Below are 21,973 nucleotides of genomic sequence, written 5' to 3' on the forward strand. Positions count from 1 at the left end.
CCCTGGTGCCATCTGATGCAGGGTAGACATGGCCTCTCAAGTGTTTTTAGGTCTGGGCTATGGTGCATGCTTTCATTTCCATCATGCTTTCTTGCACCTTCTCCCTGTCAATCTTGTAGGTATAAAAAGAGGGTTTTCCTGACTAGCTAATTTGCACTGGCTTATATTTGAGTGGAGGAAAAGCAGCTTGTGTCCATCCCAGAAGCAATATCTGTTTTTAAGGGGTGCTGTGGGGTGAAGCAGATGCAAGTGTAACTGGCTCCTGCTATTTTGTGATACTTACTTCTACTTTTAGTTGTTAAAATTCTTCAAGCCCTTATAAACATATGCTTGGATAAACCTTAGATCCTCATCTATGGCTAGGAAAATCTGTCACTCACCAGGGAGCCCCTTGGCTTCCAAGATGGAAGCCACTAAGGGAACTCAACACAATGAGACAGTCAAGCTACATGGACAGTCAGTCAACCTACCTACATGTACTGTATCATACCGGCCCTCCTTGGTCACTTGGCTCCCAGCCTGTATGGTAACTTCAGCATATGGTCCATGGTCCACACACCAAACCAGCACATACCCATGGTCCACACACAGCAGCTGAGCTCACACACCAATCAAAGACTCCTCACACCCCAACAAAGCATTCACCCACCTCAGACACACACTCACCCTCCTGTTAACCCAGGAAATCACACCACTCCTGTTAATCTTCTGCTTAATCAATCGTGTGGTCCCATGGGCTGCCAATCACCTGTCGATCATAAGGTGACTACTCAGGAGCTCAGATACCTTAGGTGGGTATTGTAACATTTCCCGCCAAAGAGGTGTTATGTAACACTAGGTTACTGCGCATTGTCCTCTTAGGAAAAGGCGGTTATGACATCATTAAGGTCAACGATTCCAGAACCTTCAGACCTAGTCATGGTGCGCATGCGTAGCGGTCATACCGTTCTGGAACACAAAAGGAGGCAAGGCCAGTCGGGACCAGTAGTCAACATAACTATCAAGCACTTCGCATGCACCACTCCAAACGCCCTCACACTTCTTCACACACTTTCTCTATTTACAGGTTCTTACTGGAAGGTTCCAGAAGCTTACTTTGTACTCATGCATGCGCACTCAGTCATACAAGTCATAGTGCAGGTGTTCTGGCACCTTCTTGCCTTTCTGGGCATGAGTTTGCGACCTATTTTTACTCAGGAGTCCCACAGGGGCAACGTACTCACACATGACATCACACTAATTCACAAAGGTGGTTACATTAACTTGAGCTTGATGACTACTATAACTTAACACATTAACTCAATAGAATAGGGCAGGGGATACTAAATTTTGGCTCCAGGTTACATCTGCCCAAATCTTCCTGGTGGACATAGTATAACATATATTAACATTACTATTAGTATTTCTTGTGCTTTATAGTTCTTTTGTTTTTCTTTTTTCTTTCTTTTCCTCTTCCCCCTCATGATCTTTTCAAGTGTGTGCTTGGGAGTGTATGCTGTTAGGAGCTCTAAATGTATGGGAGAATGTCGATATTACAAACCATGACAGTACACAGATACATGTATGTTTAAGGAAACTGGCACATTGCCAGCTATGTACGAAAATGAACATAGAAAATTAAGTCTTTGAGAATGGCTGTTCCTATTAAATGTGTATCTGGGAATACTAAGCGTCTTAATAGCCCTACTAAAAAAGAAGAAAATGTGCTCTTTCCTTAAAAAACATAGGGCTAATATTGTTATGATCCAATAAACTGATCTGTCAGTACAGAAATCTCACAAAATAGGGTATGATTGGTTTAATTTAGCAATCTCTAGTGTGTATAATGATGTCGCATGGAGTTTCTATTTTAGTGCATAATAAACCATGCCCCCATTTAACTGACATAGCTGGTATTCCAGGTGGTTCTTGAACCTGTTAAAATTATGGAATCCATTTTTACTTTGGGATGTGTCTGTGGTCCCAAAGGAGATAGTCCAACATTTCGCCATTCTTTTTTTTTGTAAAACTCTCTTAATTTGTGAGATGCTCTTACATTTTGAGGGGAGACTGGAATGAATGTTCAGAGTAATATAGATGATTGGACTGAGGAGAACTGCAGCCCTCACCCTAGTGCCAAGTCCAGTGCCTCCCTCTCTCTAGGAAGCATGAGAGGTGGAAATCCTTTCTTGGAATTATCTGTTGTGGCCCCATACGGAAAGGGGAAGAGGTCCTTCACACTGGGAGGGGGCAGAGGGGAAAGATTGAATTGAGAAGAAGCAGTGAAGAATATAATACCATCCCTGGCAAAGCAGAGGAAGTCTTTGTCCACAGCAACGGTTTGGTAGAAGGGATTAATTTGGGCTCTGACTTACTGCTCATGCCTGGAACATTTCCTGAAGTGATGGAGTTGGCAGGTCCTACCCATAACATGTTATTACAATGCATTACTCTGGATAGAGTAATTCTTTTGAATCATAGGATGGATCAGGATCTGGAAACCAAGCCTGGCACCCAAGGAATGTTTTTTTGTCCACCAACAGAATGTTGTTCCAGCCCCACCTTTTGTGATATAGCTGGGTGAAATATAGTGGCCAAATCCTTTTTTCAATAGTGATAACATAATCATTAGCATCAAAACATTTAATAAATTCTCCTAGGTTTGGCCCAATTCCTTGCTCTAAGTCATGGTGTACACGTAGGTCTAGTCAGATACCTGATGAATCCATTTGTGAATGACAAGGCCAATTCAAGAGCAACACAGCTTGTTACAAGTTTCACAGATCCATATGTTGTCTGGGTTGGAGTCCAGGTTTACAGTAGGCTGCTTTCTTCTTTTTTGCTTTGCTTCCATCCTCTGGATCAAAGCCATTTCATGTTGAGCTGCACCCAGCGCCAGATGTTCTCTCAGATGGGACGGGATTCTGTGTGCTTCTCACAGCTTTCTACATTGATACTGAACAACTGCATTTAATTTTTGCACACATTGTGGTATCATCATAGAAAGTGACCCCACTTTTTAGAGCTATCCTGAATCTCGCTATACAAAATATTCTTGGGGATAGAGTTTTCTCCCAATCTTCTGACAAAGCAATCCATCTCAACCTCCTCTTCTTGATAGTGGTTTCTAAGTGTGTCAGTCCTGCGTACTCCACTACCTCTGTGTTTAGTATTCTGTATTTCCCACTTTATTTTCAGCAAATGAATAGCTTACACTTTAGAGGTTTTGTCCTGGCTTTGAAAAATGAAACGTTGATTGTTTTGAGTTAAGATAACCTTAGGTTGCAAATATGCCCGCCTATTTCGTTTTAAACTGCATTAAAACATTTTGAAATGAAAGGTTTCAGTTTAGGTTGAGCAAAATGATATGTTTTGCTGTTAACTACATTTTTCTTTTAAACTTTTGTTGGGCCAAAACTGTCAACTCATCTATCATTGGGGACAACTGGAAAAATAATGTAAGTTATTTGGAAATACCAGAGAATCAAAACAACAACAAAAACACAATCCATCATTCCTTTACCGGTTTCTATATCTGAAGCACTCCTATGACAAAAACTAGAGTAGCCTTGCTCTCCCCCTGAATGGAGGGAAGCAGGGAAGAGGAAAGCAAAGACGGAAAAAAGAGTGCAAAGGCAGGAAAAAATGAAAAGGTACACCTCAAGCACCCCTAGAGTTTCTAAATGCAGGTGGGGAATTTTTCTGGCATCACATCAATTCCATGCCTAGGGCTCAGCCAGTGAGAGATGGATCAGGCTGAGCAGATGCCAGACCCCCTCAGAGCTATTACCTGTTAGACGCTGAATCCTTAATTACACAATGGAAGGTGTTACAGGGTTCCCTCGCTTTATGCAGGTTCTGTATGTGTGAATTCACTCTTATTATATAACTCTTTTTATACCAAAAATTTGTTATATGCAAGGTAAATTCACTCTTATGTGATCCGTGTGGTGGAAGCCTGTAGTCAGCTGCTTTGTGCAGTGCATTGTGGGAGTGACGCACACCAAAATATAGTCTCCTGCATGGATCTGTGCTCCTCGCTCATTGTCTGCAAGATGTGTTTCTGTCCATCCCCATTATGGCTCCTAAACATTCTGCTAGCTTATCTCCTACCCCTTGCCCTAGTCCATCAGTGAAGCCTTCACCACCCTCTCTTCACACAAACGAAACATTCACCACCACCCTGTGCTTGTGTGCACTGTCTGCTATTGGTGAGTATCAAAATTGTCTTGTAGCAGTGGTAGAAATGGGTTTGGGGGTCAGTACAGTCAGGGTCTTGGAATGCATCCCTATTTGTTACATTGTAAAGTGGGTTCCCTTTATGCAAATTGAAGTTATGTGCCATTTTCCAGGAACGCATGTACAGCATATAGCGAGGGAAACCTGTACTCCTCCCAAAATTCAGTACAGGAAAGGATATTTAATGGTGGCAGGCTGCTCTCAGCAGGGTGTTCGCCTACAGCGTGGCACTCCCCCTCTGCTAAGGTAGTTAGTACAAACCAGACAGACTTGGTTGTTAAGTGAAAACCACAGGAATATATTATAATACTAATAGACAACAATGACAGCAATTATATACAATTATATACAAGGACTATAGTGCAATGGTGAGTGGAACATAACGGTAGGAGAGACAAATGAAATCGAACACAGACCCCCTCTCTGCCTACTTGAAACTATGTTGCAGTTCATACACACAGACTGTCACAGGCTCTCAGACACTTGCTCTCGATAGAATCTGTGAGGATTTCCCATCTCCCCAGGAGATTTTCCTCTCCCGAGGGTACTCTGTCTCCTTGTTTGAGGGAAGGGTAATACTTTACCATCCAAGGGGTGATGGACAACTGGTATCAGTACTGGTCGGCTATGCTGGATCCCAAGTGGTGCCGCTGGGAAGCGTTGCTCCACCCACATCACACACACAACTACAATCACCTCTCTCCTCAGCCGCCCATACACAGATCCAAGCTCTCCATGGACACCAGTCCATGTGTACCTCACCAAGCACCTCACTCGCGCATACTCTTGCACAAACCACCCACATACTCTCAGGCCAGCAACACTTTTTAAATACCTTAAAGTAACCAACATTTCAGACTGGTGTCGATCATCATCTAGACCAATCAGGACCAAGAAAGCCCTGTCACTCGTGGCTTTTGAAACAAATGTATTCATTTTTAAACTCTAAGCCAATCGTTATCCAGCTCACCTCAGAGGTTGTCTGCCACCTGGTTGGTGCCCAAAATCTTGTTATATCTTATACTACTGTGCATGCCCACACACAGAAAACAGGTCTTTACCTCATCAGTGGTAAAAAGTTCACTTATTCTTGAGCCTTCAGGTTTTTCTGCCCATGGAGTGTGTGCAAACTTACTCTAACTTTGTAACTGTCACTCAAATTTCTTAACTGCTATGCAACTCACTGGCGGGTCCGGGGATGTACCACCTTGTGGTCTACATACCTTCTACACAGATGGGATCAGTTTTTTATGAAAATTACCAAATGGGTAGAAATTGCAAAAACCTCCTCCCTAGCATTCAGGGGCGAGAATCCAAATGCTCTCCGTCCAACTCTGTAAGCAGAGACCTTGTGAGTGAGGCCGGTTGGGCAAAGCCCCAGTGGCTTCTAACCTTGCCCATTGCCCTGTGCCCCTCACCAGGGTGTGTGGTGTCAGGGGTTTTGTGAGGTCACTGTTTTCTTAGTCTTCCCACTACCAAAAGCCTCTGTGACTTGCTTGCTATATCTTGATATAAAGATATCTGCCTTGGAAATACTGAGGTCCTCTGTGGGTCTGGTAATTCAGCCAGCTTCCCCAGCTGTAAAGTGGTTTGCTCAGGCCTGGGGTGTTTGGAGAATTCACTGGTTGGAGTCAGGGTTTGGAAGAGCTGAGGGCTAAGGTTTCCAAGTGCTCTGTCCCCAGCATGAAGGCCACACATTCAAAAACCTTAGCTTTTCTACAGGCACCTAAAGGACTACATTTTCCATCGTCAGTACCGTACCTAGACTCCTGGGTGAACTTTTAGTATCAGGCCCTCCTTCGCCAGAGATTGATAATAATAATTTTTAAATTACCAGTTTTGGGCCCCGTTTCTGCCTGGGCCGCCCAGTTCACCCATGCCTGTGTCCGGCTGTATCCACAGTTTCGTGCATCCAGCAGAGTCCACTGTAGCACTTAGAGCAGAGCTTTCCTCACCCTTGTACTGGAGTCCAAAGCAGGGTGAAGGATCACAGGGGTTTCTCTCTCACTATGTGAGTCTGGAGGGTTGTTAGGCCTCCTTAACCCCTCAAGTCTATTTATCAAATGTGGTGGATGTAAGGGCCCAAACTCCGAGCACTGGCCTAGAGCCCGGCCCCACTCGAAGACACTGAATTGAATGACCATACAACATAAGGATAAAGTTAAACTCAATTGTATATTGTAACAAAATAATACACAACAACCGTACCCACTATAAACCAGAATCAGACAACAGGTAACAAACTAATATTTACATAAGTGAATCAGAACACCACCCTGTCATCACAGGGTAGCAGCAAAGCACACTCAGGCCTGTTTACAGAAACTGCTTCTCCAGTATTTGCTGTAACTGATGGGGTTTTTAATCCGTTCCCTTAACAGGTACTAGGCACCTGACCTGAAAACCTGGGCCGGCAAGTGATATGTTACCCTCTCCGAGTTATGGCAGGTGTATGCATGCGTGGAAGGAGTCACCCTCTCAGGTAAGTCTCCTTACCAATCTAATAGGAAACTTTTCACTCTGTCGCAACCCCATATGCACTCATGCACCTATCACTTCGAAACAAACACCTCTCTCCAGTGTGCGCAAGTACATTATCACCATACATCATCAATTCTCCCACACGATGAACACACACTTTTCAGCCCCCCCACTCCTATCAATCATCAATCTAGCCAGTCATCAACTGAATCATCATGTCAATCATCTGCCCATCACTGATGGACCACTCAGGAGCATCTCTACCTCACATGACATTTGCTACATTTCCTGCCAGAATGGTTATGTAAACAAGAGGTACCACACATGCCCAAGATGAATTAATGTATGGAAACGGGTCATGGCTTTATCAAAGGGCAAAAGTTCATACCTTCTGGAACCATCAAGCCCTCTAGCCATGTACATGTGTACACATGTTCCATGATGTAATAAATGACAAGGCCACAGTCTGGGGTCTAAAAGGGGGCAGGGTAAAAGGGTCACTACTCAGTCAACTTTGTGTCTCTGTGTAGGGGCCTGCTCTAATGTTCTTGTGTGGGGATGGGGTGCAATCACTACTTTCCTTGAGCACTCCAGTCTATAACAGGGTTGACCAAACTGCAACACATGGGGCATGTCTACACATGCATTAAGGAGCTTTTTCCAATGCACTTTAAATTTAGTACCTCTAATGTGTGGTACTAAACAAATATTTATTAGGCTGCCTTTATGTGCAGTAACAAATGCGCAGATTTTAAGTGATGCTTAATGCACAGTAGCTTATTTTACTGCATATTAGTATAATCACTTTTTTATGCAATGCTTTAATGCACAGTAAAATAGGCTACTGTGCATTAAAGCACACATGTAGATGTGGCTATGGGCAGTTTAAATGTGACTCTGTTAAAATCTGTTAAAATCCAAACCCCTAGTGTCAACCTCATTTTTTTAAAAGGCTGAATTGGGTTCACACACCAAATTTGAACAGCCTTTCATGAGGTATCAAGGGCACAAACAGAAGTTACGTTTGCCCCCTTCCGTTTGTTTCACATGGCTGGCTCTTCCTCATTTCTCAGATCTGGGTTACTCTCTTGCTGGGAGGATCACTGCATCCTCAGACCTGGGTTCTCAGCCTCTGGTGAGTCCCTCTAGCTCTGGGGTGGGTGTGGGGGGAATGCTTTTAAGGTGTGGGGCCATTTGGGCTCCTCCATACCCATAGTAACAGGGCCAGGCCCTGTTACAGTCCCCTACTGAAACTAAAGTGCAGGGCTGTTTTTCTCTTAAATTTGGGAGGTGCCGGGACAAGCCCATAGCAAACCTGAGTTTCTGCAGGAGAATGTGACTTGCTCCAAGGGTCTGTTTGGGCAATGGCAGGTGTGTCTTTGCCAGCTCCCGCCCTCAGGGTTTCCCCACTAGTCCTCAGGTGTTCCTCAGGGACAGAGGGACCTAGAGAGTGCAATCCTGCAGTAACAGCCCTGCATTTTGCATATTGGCTTCTATTCCATCCAGGAGAATGCAAAGCAACAGCATACTTTCCCTATGCCTGAAGAAAGGTTTTATTTCATGGACCTCTGCTTTTCCTTCCCTAATTGGTGAATCCCTCAAAATCCCTGGAGATCTTCAAAAGGAGAGTGGATGCACACCTTGCTGGGCTTATTTGACCCCAGCAGTCTTTCCTGCCCAGAGCAGGGGGGCTAGACTCGATGATCTCATGAGGTCCCTTCCAGCCCTAAACTTCTGTGAATCTGTGCCTGAATCTGGGATATGCTAACCTGTGGCACCCCCTAGTGATCCACATAATGAATAGCAATGTTTTGGGGTTGCACTGGAGACTCATATTTAATTTAGATGAAAACTGACTGAATTTGCACACCCCATGACTGATTTCAGGAAAGTGCATTGAAATGGAATTCCTACAGGGAGCTTCACAGATAGATGCATCTCATTAAACTTCCTTCCTGAGTGTAACAATGCTAGGGATAATGTGTTAGAATTCATGGAGGCTTACTTGGCAATTATCTTTTAGTTAATTAAACCAGATCCCAAAAAGTATGTGACTTCCACTGTAGTCAATCTTGAGTGGCCAACATACAACAAAGGTAAATGCACAATGACTATTTCAAGTTAGTTCTCTACAACAAATGGTAGGGCATGCTGGCTTTCAAGGGGAAATGTTTCTTTTCTTTTTAGAGATGCATGGGAAACATGTTCTCTCTATTTTCCCTTCTGGACAATGGGGTGAAACTGAGACCTGGTAAAAGGTGTTTGAAAAAAATATGAGACTCATTAGCCTGAGGGACACTTCTGGGCTTTAGGGGTTCATCTACACATGCAATTAATCTGCATGAATAAACTCCAGAGCTTATTGTCCTGGGGTCTTCTGCTCCTGTGCTTGCCTTTTGAATGTGTGCCTGGGAGCAAAATACTCTGGAGTAAATTGCTCCAGAGTTTATTCATGCACAGTTTATTGGGCTGGGTCAAAGCAACCCCAGCTGGCAGCAGGCCAGGGCTGCTCCAACTGGGCTTAATGTGCTGCAGAGGGGCTGGCTGGGGCATGAGGGTGCTTCAGTTTAGGGCTAGCTGGTAGGTAGCCCCTGCACTGAAGCCCCTTCATGTCCCAGCCAGCCAGGCAGCACCTACACATGTGCTGCTGCACAGAAAAAAACTCTGCAGCAGGGTGGTACTTATGTTTACAAGTACTAGCCTGCTCCAGAGTTTATTAGTTTTTTGAGCCCTAATAGGGGCACACGTTAGGGTTGCCAACCCTCCAGGATTGTCCTGGAGTCTCCAGGAATTAGGCATAAATCTCCAGGAGACTGCTGAGAGTCACTCAGGAGATAAATGATAGAGCATTCATTAAAACAGATATTAAATGTTGATTCTGATTTATACAGTAGTCCTGTGGGTTTTTAAAATGTAATAGCAATGTGCATTTGCCTTCCTGATATAAAGTCTACACACCATAATCTGTAACTGATCTATAGGCAAGCATGCAGGCACAGTGGTGTTGTGTTGCAGGCACGTTGGTGTCGTCTCTTGTGGGCCTGTTGGTGTTGTCTCTTTAGTCTACTAACTATGCTACACTGTGCAGTGTATTAATATAATTAATGTTATTATGTCATGTGATGAAACCTCCTGGAATAGAGTCAAACAGAGTTGGCAGCCCTAGCACATGTGTAGACATGGAGACATTTACTGTGGGGCTAATTAGGCAGCTCCACAGTAAATGTCTTGCGTAGATGCACCCTGGGAAACCCACATCCATGCTCTGTTCCTCTATTCTATCATATGCTAGATGACTGGCCTAAGCACCAGACTATTCAGGGATACCTCTCCTTCAGGCTTTCCTCTGAGAGATGTTCCATTTTGTATATTTTTTCACTGACCAGGAACCTGAAACTAGGTATCCAATCCATGCTCCTAGGTGAGTGTCTTGACTGCCACACTATTCTAAAGTATCTCTCTCTCCCTCTCTCTCTGGTTTTGACAAAATACCACCCTAGAGCTGAGAATTCTTTCCCTTTGGAAACTGGAACCCTCCTACCAAGAATTTCACTTATGTTGAATCAACATTTTCTCATAGGGGGAAAAAAACTGTTCAATCAAGACTTCTTCAACCTGCCCTAATTCTGTTTCATCTGCTTCAAAACTGGGCTCATTTGAGGGCAATAATATCAATGTATTATTCAGCTGTGAGCTGTGAATTCTTTAGTTCAAGTGTTCTTCTTTGACACAATCTCCAGTTATCTTTTAAATGGTAGTAATCTTCTTTTAAAAGGCTGTTCATAACAATCTCTGAGGGGCACATGCATAAGTCTGAATATTGAGGAAAAGATGGGCTGGAGTAGAAGGCATAATATTTTATGCAGATCTGAAGCAAAGGCACTTTCTGTTCCTACAGACAATTTTCATCATCAAAGCTTAATCATTATGTTTTAGCTTCTGTATGATATTTAAGACTAGCTGAAAGTCAAAATTAGGCCAACACATATTGCTCATTTAGGAGTGCAATACATTGCTGCATTTAAAGAAGTCAAATCGTTTTAATGCTTACTAGGTTTGCAATGGATCATTTCCCCCCCTTTCTTAGATTAGATTGCTTGTGTAATTAAGCTTTATTGTTTCTAGTTAGAGAAAAAGCAGAGAGAACTCAAGACAGTCTCATTTTCTTAGCTGCCTGTTGCATTTCAAGAATTAAAATAACATAGCCCTCTTCAAATCTAGTGAGTTAAGGGTCTTAGCACATTTAATTTGGAACTTTGCTTGATTGTGCACCAGCTGTTAGTAAATACACTGGAGAAGGCCTTGGGGGTTTGGGTGTTACTTCCTCATCTGAAAATCAGGGAAATCTCTTCTAAGCAGTCACACCTGAGGTTGAAGGAAATTAATTGCCTTGTATGGCTAAATCTTTCAGCCCGAACACAACTGTTGTGAGCCTTGGTAGTGCTGTAAAAGTTACTGGTTGAGATGGGTTTATGTTATGGTGGGTAAAAAGCATATCTTCTGTAAAGGAAAAGCTGTCTCTGACCTGTAAGCAGTTCAGAGGAATCTATTTATACTGAAGACTCTGATCCATGGACCTTATGATTGTCTTTGCATTGGGATGTATGGTAAGTTGAATGATCTCTTTTGTATCCATACATGCACTGTATGCAATTCCAATGTGTCTGCATTTAATTCTGATGCAATGGCAATGAGGTGCTGGCCTCTTCTTTATCTTGTATTTGGTAATGTTTATCTGACTCTATGCTAGTAATCAAACTGTTACCAGTATTTATTTGGTCTAGTATGGTTTTTCTCATGATATCAGTAATTGTGTTATTTGTTGATCTACCAGAACCTTCTCATTAATTTCCTTGCATCAGAAAATTGCCCATGTTTCAACTATGCCTATGTATTAAAAAAGTAACTTTCTTTTGTAGCCAAGTCAGTCTGTTTTGAGAAGCTGATTTTATTCTATATGCAGTTTCAGAAATTTGAAGATGTAGACTTTTAAACGTGGGAAGCTGTAATATCTTTTTATTAGACCAACTGAGTAGTTGGAAAAAATGTCTTGACAAGCTTTTGGGCACAGACTCCAAAAAATCTTGGAGTCTCAGAACTGCAGAGACTCCTCATGCCTAAAGAAGGGTGTCTGTGCCAAGAAATTTTTCCCAACTACTCAGTTGGTCTAATACATGAGATCACATCTACTCAAAGGACCTTGCCTGCCTATGTCCTTAGGCCAACTCTGCTACAACCAGAAACCCAGCAGACTTAATGGGAACAGTGTCACTGTTTTGTCTTGCCCTTTTGGTTTCTGAAGCATTAGCCATGTTGCTTTGGGTCCAGGACTTAGTTGAAAGTGGTGCTTCTTTGTTTTCTGTCCTTTGCTTGTACTGGAAAAAAAAAGCATAAATGTTTTGCTCTGCCTACAGGTTAACACTGTTTTATCATGGAGTTCTGATGACACCAGAGTCCTGGGTGTTGTCTCTCACTTTATACCTGGATTGCAGGCTTTTGGGAGCAGAGACTGCTTCTTTTTGTGCTACACTTGTACAGTGCCCAGTACAGGAGGTCCTGGTTTCTTACTTGTTCTAGTGGACGTCAATACAAATGAATAATTAATGGAAATCAAGTTTGGATATTCCTGTGGCTCCAAATATAGGTTTTTAGATCAGGGCTGTTGTTTCTATCCCAAGTCTAATTTGCTCCCTGTAAATTCACTGTTAGTTTATGTCTGAGGAAAAGAAAACCCTACTGACTACAACAGAATGGCATGCGATGTACATATTCTGCAAACTCCTGATACTTTATAATTTGAAGTGTGGACGTGATTCAAATTGTAAGCTTTGTGATACTTGGTTTTTGCTGTCGGGAAGCATTTTGCATAAAGTAAGCACTAACATTGTGTCAACTTCCTTCTTTTAAGACTACCCATGATCTTGTATTATAGTGACATGAATCGGAGCTTCAGTTCTCTTGTTTCCCTTGCATAAAAGCAAATTACAGTCTAATAGCACAGGCTCCTATAGAAGGAATCTCAGCTCTGATCTATCAAAGTGCAGAGTCTAGAGGTTTCTGACCGCTAGCTGAACTGGTGAAACTGCCAGAAGGGTGGTGAAGAGCATGCGCACCTCTGGTATCGTCATTACTAGGTTGTCCCCAGGTTACCACCCCCTAATTCAGCCTTCCCTACGTACGGTGAGATCTTTGAGGCTTCTGAGATTCTGGAACTGCTGCAACTGGTGAGTTGCAGCTAAGCTGACTTGAAACACCTTTCTACGACAGGAATTGTCCCAGATTGAAGGGAAAGCATGTAGATATGCGCAACAACTTTGCACCATGGATTGGCAATGAATACATTGAGATTTCCTAATTGGGAATAAGAAAAGCAAGGGAGAGACTACGAATGGATATGAGGGAGGCTGAATGAACAGGTCAAGCAATGAGGTAGAGAGAAAAATGAGAATTGGGGAGGCAAGAGGAAATAGAAGGAAGGAAGAGGTGTGAAGTAAAGGGAAAGGAAGGAAAACTAGGAATGGACCCTTACTAAACCTATGCTGTAGGTACCCTCCTAAAGCCAGGATAAGCTGCAAAGAATATGGAATTGTTATGCATGAGTCTGTGAACCCTGGTGATAGTAAGGATGGTGTGAATAAAAAGTAAATGACCTGTGGAGTGAGCTGAAAATATTCTATTCTCATCATGGGGAAAATCAGAATTCTCCACATGACTGTGTTCCTCTAGCGTAAGGTTTACTCCATAGAAAATTTTACTCTGAAGGAACAGATACATGACCTGCTCTCCCAAGCTGGATGCCTGAAGCAGGTGCTATTACAACCTGGCCAGTAGGTTGAGGGAATGTACATTTGAAACTGCCCAATCCAGAGCAGTGTTGACAATGGTAGAAGACACACCCCACACCAGAGTAACTTTTGCTGGAGTTGGTTTGTTTCTGATTTCACTAGAAGGGGTTCTCCCCTGAAAATCCATATTTACTCTGGCATAAACACTGTGTGTCATGTCTGCATCACTTTTTCTCTCAGAGTAAACGGAGACTGCTTTAGAGTAACCCTGTCATGTGCCACCCCCCCTGTATCGGCAACTGTGCAAAGAGCAAATGGGAAATCAATGCAATATATTTAGATAGGGCCAGCCCAGCATACATGTAAAATGTGATGAAGCAAGCAGCGAGCTTCAGGGATACAGGACGCTGCCTCCTAGAAGCTGACAGCTGTTCTTTTGTGAAGTTACAAATTTAGAGAGCCAAAGAACCCTGAACTGCTAAAAAGCCATTGTCAGAAGGAGAAAAGGGTCATTTGTCAGAGATCAATCAAGACGCACTGCGTGCTTAACCCTGTGTAGCCTGTGTCCTAGTGTTTATGGCATTTTTGTAGGCAATAGATGTGGAGTTGAGCTGACTGAAAGGGTATACCACCTGGATTGACTATTTCCTAATCAGTAGCTTAGTGTGCTAGAAGGTGCAGGCTCCCTTCTCTCTTCCCCTTCTCTGTCTTCAGAGCTGAACCCTCTGAGCCACCTACCACCTCTTTCAGTTCCTGGTTTGGAAGCATCACTCTTTTTGAGTCTGGGCTCTATCCCACAACAGAACATGGACGTACCTGTGTTGCCCAAACCATGGGCAAACAACGGCAAGCTAATTGTTTTAAAGATGTGACTCTGAAGGATTCTGAGGGGAGGGGGCCTTTGCTTTCTGGCTACGATGGTTTTGATTTATGAATATTTCTATGCTCAGATGCTTGTGGGACAGTGTACCTATGAACTCGTGCTTTCTGTTTTCTTACACTTTTTCTTCTAATGAGCATCTAAAAAGTCTCATCTTCTCTGACAAACAGCTGTTTTCTTTGAAACTGCTACTTACATGTCTGGGAGGCAGTTTAGAATTGGGTTGAGCTGGAGATAACTAAATGCATCTAAAACATTTCTGCTGTGCTATATAATGCAAAGCAGTTTTAATCTTGGGATCCGTATCATTTGGTTTGTGGTAGTGCTAATGTGAGAGTGCTGGAGGCAGAGTAGGACAGTGACCACAGGGAAAATAGACTTCCCCCCCCCCCACAAGTTTCTAAAAGATTTTATTAAAACTGCAGGGTCATTTGCTTCTGTTATGTGTCTCAGGTGCCACTAGAGGGGGTTAGAAGGCCACAGTAAGTCAGCATGTGTGAGTTTTCTTCAATTAAATATTTTCTCAGTGAAAATGCTAAATCTTCTAAGCCTAAACTCTTCTGTGGAAACATGGGTGATCATGAACCTTCCATGTGGGGCAGTTTTTTCAGATGCAGTCTGGAGTCCTTTTTCTGGGCACAGAAGAAGGAGAAATCTGCCCCAGAATATCCTAGTGGTTAGGTTAGTCACCTGGGATGTAGAAACTGAAATCCAGGTGAAGGAGGTGAAGCAGACTGCTCTTTCTTTTTTTTTTTTTTTTTTTTCATGACAAAGAGGACCTTGTTGCATACCACGTTCATCTTTTCCCCAAAAACTAGAAATCAAAAATTGGGGTCTTGAACATGGAAAGTGATTCTGAACAGTTTGGTTAAGAGGAATTCCTCCCCCCTCCCCTTTTATTCTGCCTTATCGAAATAATGTGCGTGTCTTATGTGGGGGTAATGTTGTATGCAAATACATATGGTAGTTGAATGCTTTCTCTTTCATCCCAATAGGAAATGAAACCAAATGCCAAAGCAATGGAATATTTTGCAAAATGGAATTGATTTCTGGTCAGCCTTAGGTGGGGGTTACACCTGCCTTATCTCTTTAAAAGAGTCCACAGTCTTTAGGGCTGGGGTTTCCTCTGCCTTAGGATGCATTTCTGCTGAGCTATCTAGTGCAAAAGGGTTTCAATCTTGGGACCCTTAGCACTACCCAAAACCTGAAGATAATGTGAGAATGCTGGAGGCAGAGTAGGACAGTGACCACAGGCAACAAGACAGAAGAACAAAGGTTCAGGGAGATACAATGTGTGTCCAAGAAGTTGAGACAGTTACCCTCAAAGGAAATAATAAATAAAATAATGTCAAAGTAATGATAATAGGCAAAATAAAAGTCTTGGGGAAATGGATTCAGCTGAAAGACTGTGAACAGCATTTGAGAAGTTTTAAAATTGTTTTTCAAATGGAAAAACCCCATGTTGCTACACTTTCTCTAATTTTATGTGGAAACAGTATTCTTTTCTATTTTAGAATTGTTCTTGTTTTTGGAAGGAGGGGAAAATAATTGAAACTTGCTTCAGGATCACTGTAGGGAACACAGCTCACAACTTTCCCATTCATACCAACCTCATTCACATGTCACCTGAGCTTATGTACAGAGTCCATTTATTTTTCTCCTGTCTATCAGTTCCCCATTGGTTCATAGCAGTGTGAAACTTTAACAATCATCAGGATTGTACTTCTCTGTAAGGAAGGGTGTGATGCATGGAGAACTAGGTTGAAGTAGTGGGTAGCCCTGGTAGATTTCCCCCACCTTCCCGTGTGTGTGTGTGTGTGTGTGTGCGCGCGCGCGCACGCCTCCACACGCACACTTGTTGTTGCTGAGATTTGATTTGATCTTAAGGCAATTATTGCATCTCTGGTTTTGGGTTATTTTGGTTGGCTTTTAAGCCATCAACTTTGAAGATATTAAGGTCTAGAATATTGGTCTATCTATTCTGGAGTGCTAAACTACAGAGAGATAAATACTGGACAATCCCCAAAACAATTAATTCCAAAAATGCCAAAATTTGATGTTTAAATGAAAGTGACTTTTGAATCATTTCAATTTCAATGAAACTTCACTGTTCAGTAGAAAGTGTGTGTGTATCAAAGTTTCTTCCAGGTAATGGAAGTTGGGGGAGGGGGTATTGTGGCCAGTCAGGTGCTTTTATTATAGTCTCATAATTATAATGAGGGGAGGGGTGAAACCCCCCCAAACAACAACAACCCCCCCAAGTCCCTAGTTAAGGTTCAACCCAGTCCTGTCAGCCTTTCAAAAACTGACTTCTCTGTAGTTCACATTCTAGCTTTTAAAAAGTGTAATTACTAAGCTTCCATAAGTTTCAGTGGATTCTGAGGGGGCTCAGTCCACTACGGGGGTGAGTCTTGTCCTTTTATTCTCAGTGCCTGGGAGAGCCAAATTGGAGTTACTGAGTGAGACCCTTGTTCAGTACAAAGGAACATTAGGCCCCTGTCTACTGGGGTGGAACTTTTTTTGGTGTGTGGAAAATTCTGGTGATTTAAAACTAGAGATGGGTGACACTGCAATACTGTTGTGACCAGGTTTGCTGAATGCATAGGATATGAACTAAATTCCTTCCCTTTTTCTTAGTTATGACTCCTTTTGTTTCCTACGTCATAACGTCTGAGAGCTGCAGGGATCACAACAAATCAGTCCTAAATAAAAAGATGTAGAGCTGGTACACAGAATGCTTTTAGATCATCCTATGACCTGCTCTCAGCCTGAGAACATTCTATAAACGCCCAGGGCAAGCTGAAATGAGGTTGTGCCCAGGAAAATGACTGAGACTGTCAAAATGGTATCGGGGAGTTCTATCCCTTTTAGGGCTAAAGGTCAATTTAGACTATCTATTACTTGCACAGATTTGCTAGCTGCCAGATCTTCAAATCCAAACTAGGCCCTTGTAGTCAAGCTGTGGTCTTTTTGGCTGTGCAATATAAACAGCAATAAAGATTCTTCAGCACAGATTTTGCCCTCTCTTGCATTGCAAACATATTATTTCTAATGTCTGTCATTAGCTAGAAAGGCTATTGGGGTCAGAATCTGGCCCCATAATTAGGATTCAATTACAGCTCTGATTCATGAACCACAATAGAATTTGTTTCCCCCCTCCCCCCAACTGTATTTACTTTGCAGGGTTGATGGGACTACAAATAGTAAAGATTCATTTTGGTCACCATCATGAGCTGAACTGACCCAGGACCCATACAAAGAGCGGATCTGTCGACTTAAATTGGTGTTTCTAAAATTGCGTTTTAGAATAAGCCTGTATGTTAAAGTGCTGCTGAATGTCGCAATACTTGCGACCCCTTTCTGTTCCTCTTTTTTTTTTTTTTTTTTTTCTTCTTAATTTAAAAAAAGCAAAGTCCACACAAAAGCTTTTTTGGATTAGAACTTTGAGATACCAAGGGCAAAGGAAATAGCCCATTTTCAGGAAGTCATGATCTGGGGAGCTGGCAGAACCCTGAATAAATGCATGTCTGTAGAAAGTTACTGAAGAGTAGTTGTCATACTGTAAGTTCACTTTCTATTTTAGCAGTGGGTAACTATTTCAGTTGGTGGGCCACTTAAGTTCTGTTGAGGGGCACACATTTTCAGAAAAAAATAATTTTAACACATTATAGATAAAAAAACAAAACAAAAACAAATTGTATACTAAAAATATCTACTATAACATATTTAATTTTATTTCAAAAAAAGTTTTTGTCCTCACTTGTTTTTTTTAGTAGTGTATATAGAGGCAATTGCATAATAGCTTAAAATAAAGCTTTGCTCTTGTATATTGGAGGGATGTAGTGGGACTGGGCGGGGAGGCTGTGGAGGACTGCCTGTGCACTACGTTGTGGGTACTGGTTAGGAAAGGGAGGGTGGCACAGGGCTGTGCAGCAGAGCTTACCCAGGGGGTGCAGTGAAGGTCATTTTGTGTCCTGTCTGTACTGCCCTGCCCCGCCCCCCTGTCTGGCCTGCAGCAGTCCTCACAGTACTCCACAGGGGACTGAGCCTGGCTGGGGGAGCCCATGCTACGGTCCCACCCACATTGACCCTGGCCCTAGCCCCAGCCAGCAAACACAGCTTCTCACTGGGGCTGCTTTCCTCCCACTCAGCTGCCTGCATGTTGCTCCAGGCAGGTGGAGTGGGTGGAAGGAGGTCAGGTCCTGGAGCTGGGGCCCCATGCACTAGGGCAGGAGCCACCCAGCTGTCACTGCCTCCCTGCCTGGCTGGGCACATGGTGCCTGGCACATGTTTCCATGGTCATTATCACTTTCCCCATGCTACTTGCTGCTTGGAACAGTGCAGCAGGGGCAAGATGAGGAGGAGCTGCTGGATGGGGAGGGGGGAGCAGAGCAATACTCAGGTGGCTGCAGCAGCAATGGAAACATCCCTGTCAGGAAGCTGTGCTCACTGGCTGGAGCCAGGGCTGTCGGCAGGTGCGGGTGGGAGCAAGTGGGGCTTGACCTCACATGGAGTGCTGTGAGGGAAGCTGCGGCTCCTACTTGGCCACCCCCTGGCTCCTATGTGGCCCAGCCCCCAGGGAGCCACATGACCGGAGCCTCACAAACAGGCTGTGCAAACAGGCGCGCTCATCTGCCCAGCGCTCAAGTTAGCACGGAGTTTGCGTAGGAGGGTGACTAGGAGTTCACCAGGGAATTGGCTGAGGCCGCATGCTCCCTGTGAATGATTGTCATGAGAGACTTCAACTACCCTGACATATTGTGGGAAGAGTGTTCAGCCAAATCCGAGCGGTCGCAAAGCTTTCTCTCATGTGTGGATGTGATCTATCTGACACAGGAAGTCTACGGCCGACGGGAGGTAAAGCGCTGCTCGACATGGTTCTGGCAATGGGGGACGATGTAATCGGTGAACTAATGATAGAAGGGAAGCTGGGTGACAGTGGCCATGAACTGATCATCTTCACCATCCGCCGTAAAGCTGGCAAGTCAGTCAGCAATATAGAAGTCCTCAACTTCAGGAAAGCTGAATTTGACAAGCTCGGGAGGCTTGTCAGTGAGGCCCTAAAGGGCCACAACCCAAAGGGGAGGGGAATTCAGAGCGAGTGGTTGCTCTTCAAAGGAGCGATCCTGGATGCACCTGTAAAGTCTATTCCATCTTGGAGGAAAGGCAGCAAAAGGGCACAGCAGCCCCCTTGACTCTCCAGGGAACTAGCGGACCTCCTGCTTCTAAAAAGAAAGACCTCCAAAGGATGGAGGACTGGATCTACCTCCAAGAAGGAATACTCTGCACGACCTGCAGGGAGTGAACAAGGAAAGCCAAGGCTGCGACAGAACTCCAACTAGCTACAAGTATCAAGGACAATAAAAAGTCCTTTTTTAGTTATGTGGGGAGCTGGAGGAAAAGCAAGGGCAACATCGGACCCCTGCTAAACCAGATGGGACAACTGACAACCGATGCTCAGGCAAAAGCCAACTTGCTAAATGGGTACTTTTTCGTCAGCCTTTCACCAGTCCCATGGGATGCCCCTGCCCATTACGGGACAGGGAGGCCCAGGTGAGGGAGATTCCTTACCCTCCATCAGTGCTGACCTCATGAAGGAACACCTTGAGAGGCTGGACACCTTCAAGTCATCTGGCCCTGACAGTTTACACCCCAGGGTACTCAAGGAGCTGGCTAGCATCGTAGCTCAGACACTGGTGCAGATCTTTGAGAACTCCTGTGTTCTGGTGAAGACCCCAAAGACTGGAAGAAGGCCCACATGGTGCCTATCTTCAAGAAGGGGAGGAAAGTGGATCCAGCAAACTACAGGCCCATCATCCTGACCTCTATCCCGGGAAAGGTCTTGGAAAAGATATTCAAAGAGGCCATTCTTAACAGACTGGCTGATGGCAGTGTTCTGAGGGATAGCCAGCACGGGTCTGTTGTGGGTAGGTCTTGCTTGACCAATCTTATTACCTTTTACAACCAAGTGACCTATCACCTGGACAAGGGAGAGGAGATTGATGTTGTATATCTTGACTTCAAAAAAGCCTTCGATCTGGTATCCCATGATCATCTCTTGGCAAAATTGTCCAACTGCAGCCTCACCTTCACCACAATCCGCTGGCTGGGGAATTGGCTCCGTGGTTGAACCCAGAGGGTGGTGGTTGATGGAAGTCAATCGCTGTCATGCGCTGTGACCAGTGGGGTCCCTGAAGGCTCTGTCCTTGGGCCAACACTGTTCAACATCTTTATTAATGATGTGGACATTCGTATCAGAAGCAGACAGGCCAAGTTCACCGATGACCCCAAACTCTGGGATAAAGCGTCCACACCTGAGGACAGGAGGGTGATCCAGGCTGACCTTGACAGGCTCAGGAAATGGGTGGATGAGAACCTGATGGTGTTTAACACCGAAAAATGCAAGGTTCTCCACCTTGGGAAGAAAAACCCACAGCATGCTTATAGGCTTGGCAGTGCTACAGTGGCTAGCACTACGGCTGAAAAGGACTTGGGGGTCATGATTGACCACAAGATGAACATGAGCCTTCAATGCGATGCTGCAGCTAGCAAAGTGAGCAAAACGCTGGCTTGCATCCATATTTGCTTCTCAAGCAAATCCCAGGCCATCATTCTCCCATTGTACTCAGCCTTGGTGAGGTCGCAGCTAGATTACTGTGTCCAGTTTTGAGCTCCACAATTCAAAAAGGATATGGAGAAGCTTGAGAGAGTCCAGAGGAGAGCCACGTGCATGCTCAGAGGTCAGGAAAACAGATCTTATGATGAGAGGCTGACAGCTATGGGACCCTTCAGTCTGAAAAAGTGCAGGCTCAGGGGTGATCTGGTGGCCACCTATAAGTTTATCAGGGGTGCTTACCAGCATCTGGGGGAATGTCTGTTCACCAGAGCACCCTAGGGGATGACAAGGTCAAATGGGCACAAACTCCTGTAGGACCATTTCAGGCTGGACGAAGGAAGAACTTCTTTACAGTCTGAGCACCTACTTTGAACACCTTCAAGAGAAATTTGAATGTTTTATCTTTCTGGGATCCTATGACCCCTGCTGGTTTTTGGTTTTTTTTGTTTTTTTTCCCCTGGGCCAGGGGGCTGGACTCAATCTTCCGCAGTCCTTTCCGACCCTAATATCTATGAATAGAATCTATTGGCATGCCAGATCCAGCCTGTGTTGTATTTTGCCCACCCCTGCTCCAGCTTGCTTCCTAGTAACTAGCTGATGAGGCTATAGGTTTAGTTAGCTGAACACTTCACAGTAAAGGATTCTTTCAGCCTTTTCCCAGAGTATTTTTCCCATCTCCACTGCTTGCAGCTGGTCTTCAATAATCAGGAGTGGGTATAACATCATGCCAGACAAATGTCTTTTGTTGTCATATTTTTCTCTGTTGAAATTGTGTTCAGCTTTTGCTGAGAGAAACCTAGTAAAGAATCACTCATCTCTTTTCCTGTGTGCATTAGATGTTTTTTGGTGGGTGTTTTTTTGACTGCCAATTTTGTTAAAAACTAAAAGCCCAAATATTAAGGTGAGGCTTGTGTTGTCTCTAGCAACAGCAGACACTGCACTGGGAGTGTCTGACAGCTTGAAGATCCTCACGGAAAGAAAACCAGGCCGCTC

The 21,973-nt window shown here is 44.0% G+C and overlaps 1 long non-coding RNA gene across 1 annotated transcript in view; it reads left to right on the forward strand.

The window, feature by feature from the left end:
- Positions 1 to 21,973, forward strand: part of LOC102368041 — a 103,782-nt gene that overhangs the window by 31,312 nt on the left and 50,497 nt on the right. The window contains exon 2 of the long non-coding RNA XR_324028.2: positions 6,600 to 6,700. This is a non-coding gene — a long non-coding RNA (uncharacterized LOC102368041). The remainder of the gene's footprint in view (positions 1 to 6,599; positions 6,701 to 21,973) is intronic.

The sequence above is a fragment of the Alligator sinensis genome, unplaced genomic scaffold (assembly GCF_000455745.1).
Source record: "Alligator sinensis unplaced genomic scaffold, ASM45574v1 scaffold220_1, whole genome shotgun sequence".
Classification (NCBI taxonomy): Eukaryota; Metazoa; Chordata; order Crocodylia; family Alligatoridae; genus Alligator; species Alligator sinensis.